Here is a 6,742-nt window from a genome sequence, read left to right on the forward strand (position 1 = left end):
TTGTCCCAAGGATGAGAAGTGTTGTCCCAAAACTTGTCACTTCGAGTGCCAGAAGCCTGTGTGAGGTAAATTATAATTACTTAAATTTTACAACTTTCTAACTTGAATATCTCTAGAAATTTTACCAGATGACTTAGGGCTCCCATCAAGAGGGTAAACACAGTACCACAATAAGGGCCCTGTAACAATACGTGCTTCAGTTTGGGAGAAATACATCTCTTCTCTAACCAAGAGGTACAGAAGACCGGCTCTTTATCAGGCTGGATTGACAACCCCTTCAAATATAAAATATATATATAGAATAATTTCATTTAATTTATTTGTTCAGTGGTGTGATAGCCTGTTATTAATGTCAGGATTTTTTTAATTTTTTTTTGAGAAACACTAACTGGTGTCTGGCATGAAAGTAATCTCTAAAACAGTTGCTCTGGTGTGATCATTTGTAAAATGCTATGATATCTGTGATGCCAATGTTTAAATCTACGTTAGATTGACTGATTTTCACTGATAGACTGACAATGCAGCACAATGTTCTCTTTTTCTAGGTTAAAGAATAATATCCACATTCAACACTATTTTCTTGGATGTCTAATCATAAGATAATGTCTTGAAGCGTGTTCGTTCATGAATGGTGAAAAGTTATTTAATACGCTATACTCCAAAACAAATATTAAGTGAATATATCAAACTGCCTGTAAAGAGTTCCTTATGTCTTTTACTATAACACTAACGCAGTGTATGCTCAATGCCCACCATTTGAATAACTTGCAAATAAAAAAATAAATGTATATTGTATTTCAGTGTTTGATTCTATTATTTTGTAACTCATTGATATAAACTAAAATACATATAACTAAAAAATAGTGCAGCGGCTGCTAAACTGTGTGGTACCATGACTGCCATACGGGGTGAGGCAAAATTCTTCCCTGATGCTATGCACTGGGGCCCGCACAGTCCGGGCCACCCGATGGGTATCACTGCTTCATTTCTCACCAGGGGCCTGGTCAGGTGCCGCGGCCCTTTAAGAGCCTGTCTGGGCCCCTGTGATATCGGCTGGCTGGGAGGAAGTGACAGCCTGTCACTTCCTGCCAGATACACAGTGTGCCGTTCTGGAAGGAGAGGGGGAGGAGGCTCGAGGCAGATCAGGCAGCGTGAAGGCAGAGGTGAGGCCAAGGTGAGCTGCTACATGCCCACTCCCATCCCTCAGTCAGGACCCCAAAGAAGCCATCCTCCTGAACACAAAGGTAAGCTAACAGGAGGGTAGCTGTAAATATAATAATTATAACATGTATGTGTTTATGTGTGTGCAAGATTGTGTGTGTATCTGTGTCAAGGGGTGTGTATGTGTCAAGGTGTGCATGTGTGTATGGGTGTGTGTGTGCTCGCATCTATTTGTCAGGGTCAGCGGCGGATCCAGAGCCTGATCTCGGGAGGGGCACTTGGAGATTATTTAAAGAAATAATCCAGGCACAATTACCACTACAGCTCAGTGTAGTAGTTTTGGCGCCAGTAGTGCCAGGATCCCATCCCAGAGTAAATAGTCAAACCGTTTAAGAACAGTTTGACAACTTACTTGGGGTCTGCTGGGATATAGGGCATAGGAGCAGTGGTATGTTAGGGGTGAAGTGTGTGGGGCAGTGTGTGTATGGGGGCAGTGTGTGTATGGGAGCCAGTGTTTGTGGGACAGTGTGTGTATGGGTGTGCAGTGTGTGTATGGGGGCAGTGTGTGTATGGGGGCAGTGTGTGTGGAGCAGTGTATGTATGGGGGGCAGAGTTTGTGGTGCAGTGTGTGTATGGGGGGCAGTGTTTGTGGGGCAGTGTGTGTAGTGTATGTATGGGGGCAGTGTTTGTGGGGCAGTGTGTGTATGGGTGTGCAGTGTGTGTATGGGGGCAGTGTGTGTATGGGTGTGCAGTGTGTGTATGGGGGCAGTGTGTGTATGGGTGTGCAGTGTGTGTATGGGGGGCAGTGTTTGTGGGGCAGTGTGTGTAGTGTGTGTATGGGGGCAGTGTTTGTGGGGCAGTGTGTGTATGGGTGTGCAGTGTGTGTATGGGGGCAGTGTTAGTGGGGCAGTGTGATGTATGGGTGGTTGGGCTGTGTATGAGTGTGTGAGTGTATGAGTGTATGTATTGTGATGTATGGGCTGTTGTTGGCTGTGAATGATGCACATCCTTTCTTTTGGTTCTTTACTTCCTGTTGGCAGTTGGTGGAATGTTCCAGGGATTTGAAATGGCGGCTGCAGAAACCCTGTGTAACAAGGCTGCAATATGAAGATCCTGTTATATACGTATTAATAAAGTGAGTACTTCGTTATAGAGGAATTATTGGCTGGTTTGTAGAAAACATCACAGTGGCGACAAGGCTGTAGAACCCAAAGCAGCCATTGGCACTATAAAGGATTTTGATCCTGACTCGGATTTATGGGCCTCTTGGGTTGAAAGGCTTGAACAATATTTCACAGCTAATGACATTCCTGACAATAAACAGGTCGCTGTTTTCCTAACAGTTATAGGAGCCAGAACATATGATACGCTAAGGAGCCTCTTACACCCAGAGAAACCTGCCTGCAAGCCATTGGCAACTGGCCATCTGTTAACTGGCCATTTCCAACAAAACCACTAGAGATAGCAGAGAGATTTAAATTCTATAAAAGAAGACAAGAGCCTGGTGAATCAGTTTCAGCATATGCCATTGCATTACGGAAACTCGACAGCACCTGCTGTTTTGGGGACTGCCTGCCCACTGCTCTGCGAGACCAGTTTGTAACCGGCATTGCAAGTGATGCAGTGCTAAGGAGATTGCTTACAGAAGAAGATTTAAGATTTAAAAAGGCAATGAACATGGCAAGTATTATAGAACAAGCGTCTAAGGATGCTAATCTATTACACAGCAGACTGCACAACACACAGGAGGCAGAGCTAGACGTTTTAAAATTAGATGCTAGAGCACGGAGTATACCACAGGGAAAGAGACTTTCAAAACAGGAACATTCACATTACAAATGTTATCGCTGCGGAGCTGCTACACATGTTGCGACTACATGCAGATTCAAGGAGGCCAAGTGTCATGCTTGTGGTAAAATGGGCCACCTACAAAGAGTGTGTAAATCCACAGCAGAGAGAGGCAGTAATCGCTTGAGAGACAGAGCAAAGAATGCCTATAGAGTACAAATGCAGGAGTCTTCTGAGGATTCGGATGAACAATTTCCTGTCCGAAATTAAAAAATATATAAAATAGGTTCTAATCTGGCTGCATTCACAGTTCAGGTTGTTGTAAATGGAAAGGAACTGACTATGGATTTGGACACAGGTGCAGCTGTATCAGTAATTTCTTTGACAGACTGGAAACGCCTTAAAATATATAGGCCAATAATTCAGACAACAGCGAGACTGCAGACATATTCTAAAGAGCCGTTAATACCAGTGGGTTGTGTGACAGTCACAGTTACATTCAACAAGAGTAAGAAGAAACTACCTCTCTATATCTTAGAGAATGGAGGACCTCCACTTTTTGGTAGGGAGTGGATAAGGGCTCTTGGGATGCCTCAAGTGCATAAGTATCCATGTAATCTGTTGAATGAAAATCAGACCAGACTTGACTGGATTAGGGAATTACAGGAAAAGTATGCACCAGTGTTTGATGGCCAATTAGGGATTGTAAAGGGACAACAAGTTTCCTTAGAATTAAAGGAAGGAGCAACACCGACATTTTTTAAAGCAAGAAGTGTGCCTTTTGTTCTAAGGGCTGAAGTGGAGGCAGAATTGAGGAGATTAGAGGAGTTGTATACCATCTCCCGGGTTCACAATAGTGAGTGGGCTTCAAGTTTCAAGTGGGCTTCAAGACAACAAGTTTCCTTAGAATTAAAGGAAGGAGTATAACGGCACACCCAGGCATAAAAGGGTTAAACCGCCGTTTCGTAGATCTTCCCTTTCCAGAGACACAGGCACAGCTACTGTAGACACCAATCCACCGAACTGGAGAAGCATATGAATGCTCTCAAGCATACGAATGCTGTAAACAGCCGAATAGGAAAAACCATACGAATAGGTTTACACTCCTAGCAGTCAAACTGGAACAGCATACAATAAATCCCCCCAAGAACGAGACAAGGCTCCGTTTTGAGGGTCAAGCAGGAACAGACAGAGCTGTGGGTTTATTGTTCTTATATACACATTAGTACCACCCACAGGGTTTTGGAAAACAACCAATAAACACGTACAATACACTCAGACACTCCCACACAAAATCCTCCCCTCTGCCTGTGATACAATTACCTTACACAATGGGCAATGTAATTATCACAGACAGAGAAATACAGTTTTTCCACATTATTCATAACTTTAAAAGTATGCATCACATTCACATAAAACTTACATGTAGAATTATTTAAAAATCTTTATTGCACCTGTATTGAATTATTGTACTAACTCCATTTTAATCTCACATAACCTCACATTATGACAGACCCTCCATTTTGTCTACATTACATGACAGAATTTCTCAGCAACATTTAGTACAATGAACAGAGACTGTATTTTCTACAAAGACATAGCTGACTCCGGAATTATTGAATCTCCTGTAACATGCAACAAAGTATAACCAAGGCCAGAGCCAAGGCCATGAGAACACTGTACTAATGAAATGTTCTATTCATAAAAGAACCTTGCACCTGACCACGAGTCTGACATCACTAACTGCCCAAAATGACGCTCAAGCCCCCCTTCCCACCGAGTAAGCCTCATGCTGGGAGAGATGGCGCTTGAGCCATCTGTCCACACCCGTGTCCAGAACAATACCACCTCCCGGTGGGAGGACACCTAGCTAGTCACTCAAATCCCTGAGCCAATTAATAATATTGATGGGTGGACACTGATATAGCCACTTAACATTTAATCCAATTAATGATGTTTATTTGTTATTATCTGATATTCAATGATGATGTCATTTTGCCTTTAAAAGGGTCTGCATACCCGTTTTCTAACCAGATGCCATTAAATTTTCTGAAGTGCTTTTAACCTGAACTCCATGTGTCAGTGTGAACTTACTTCTGCGTATACGCAATTTAATCATCTCAGATTTGGACAGGAACAGATAGACATTTAAACGTATTTGTTTATTTCTAAATTAATCTACATCAGCTGTAAACAGCCGAATAGGAAAAACCATACGAATAGGTTTACACTCCTAGCAGTCAAACTGGAACAGCATACAATAAATCCCCCCAAGAACGAGACAAGGCTCCGTTTTGAGGGTCAAGCAGGAACAGACAGAGGTGTGGGTTTATTGTTCTTATATACACATTAGTACCACCCACAGGGTTTTGGAAAACAACCAATAAACACGTACAATACACTCAGACACTCCCACACAAAATCCTCCCCTCTGCCTGTGATACAATTACCTTACACAATGGGCAATGTAATTATCACAGACAGAGAAATACAGTTTTTCCACATTATTCATAACTTTAAAAGTATGCATCACATTCACATAAAACTTACATTTTCAGAATTACAAGAAATACAAACAAATGTCAAAATCATACAAATTGGTCCAGTGGCTCAAAAGATAGATCGTAGTCCTTTGTGACCAAATGAAGCATGGCTTTTCTGCCTAAAACCAGTTCCACAGAGTCTTCTATCCTGGAGAAAATTGAGAAGTAATCCAATTATCATCAAGGACAGAGGCAAAACTCCATTAAGCACATGGCAGTAAAAAGACAGTAAAATACAATAAAATACACAAGGTTACATTTATTACATAAAATACAGACATGCAACATATCCCCAGATAGCTTAGGTCTGAGCACACATTATTACTGAATGGTGCTCAGACCACACACATACAGTTCAATTGCCATGGAGCCAAAGTCTTTCCCATAGTCTTTCATTATACAAATGGGCTCCATGGCATAGCTATCTGTGGTATCACCGCTCAAACAGGGCAAGTACCGAATGACAAAGCTTTCATGTCTTTGCAGGGGAAAATCAAGCGTTTCAACATGGGGCCATAGTCTAAAGGCAGCAGGCGGGCAACCAGGCTCCTCCAATGCACAGTGGCGAGATTGGTCTCGTCACAAGGAGCAACACCGAAATTTTTTAAAGCAAGAAGTGTGCCTTTTGCTGTAAGGGCTGGAGTGGAAGCAGAATTGAGGAGATTAGAGGAGCTGAATATCATCTCCCGGGTTCACAATAGTGAGTGGGCTTCGCCCATTGTTCCTATGAGAAAACGAAATGGGGAGATACGGATTTGTGGGGATTTCCGCATGGCTCTTAACACACAGCTTAAAATAGATAAGTATCGACATCGTATGGGCTCCGCACTAAACAGCGTATTTACCGGAGATAAAATCACCACGGTGATCCAAAAACGGTGGCAGAGACTCTTACATTCACTATGGGTCGAAAGGGCAAGAAGCTCAACCAGAAAAACCCAAACTCAGCATGGACATCGCGGATCTTTTGAGGCAAGCGCATGGCACGGCCAGACCTAAAATGGCTGCCGACTATGATGACTTCTCAGACACCTCAGGAGACTCACTCCTGGATGGGAGAACACCCCTCTCGCCGCCTCCGCAGCATGCTCCGTTGATACCTCGGGGTGCAGACACCCAGCCTGTGACCACGGCCACCTTAAAAGCCCTTTTGGCGGGCCTCCAGACCACCCTGCAGGCCGATGTCGCCGTCCTGCGCTCCGACCTCGCGGGCCTTGTAGGCCACATTGAGTCTGTAGAAACAACAAATA

The sequence above is a fragment of the Pelobates fuscus genome, chromosome 6, assembly GCF_036172605.1.
Source record: "Pelobates fuscus isolate aPelFus1 chromosome 6, aPelFus1.pri, whole genome shotgun sequence".
In the NCBI taxonomy this organism is placed as follows: Eukaryota; Metazoa; Chordata; class Amphibia; order Anura; family Pelobatidae; genus Pelobates; species Pelobates fuscus.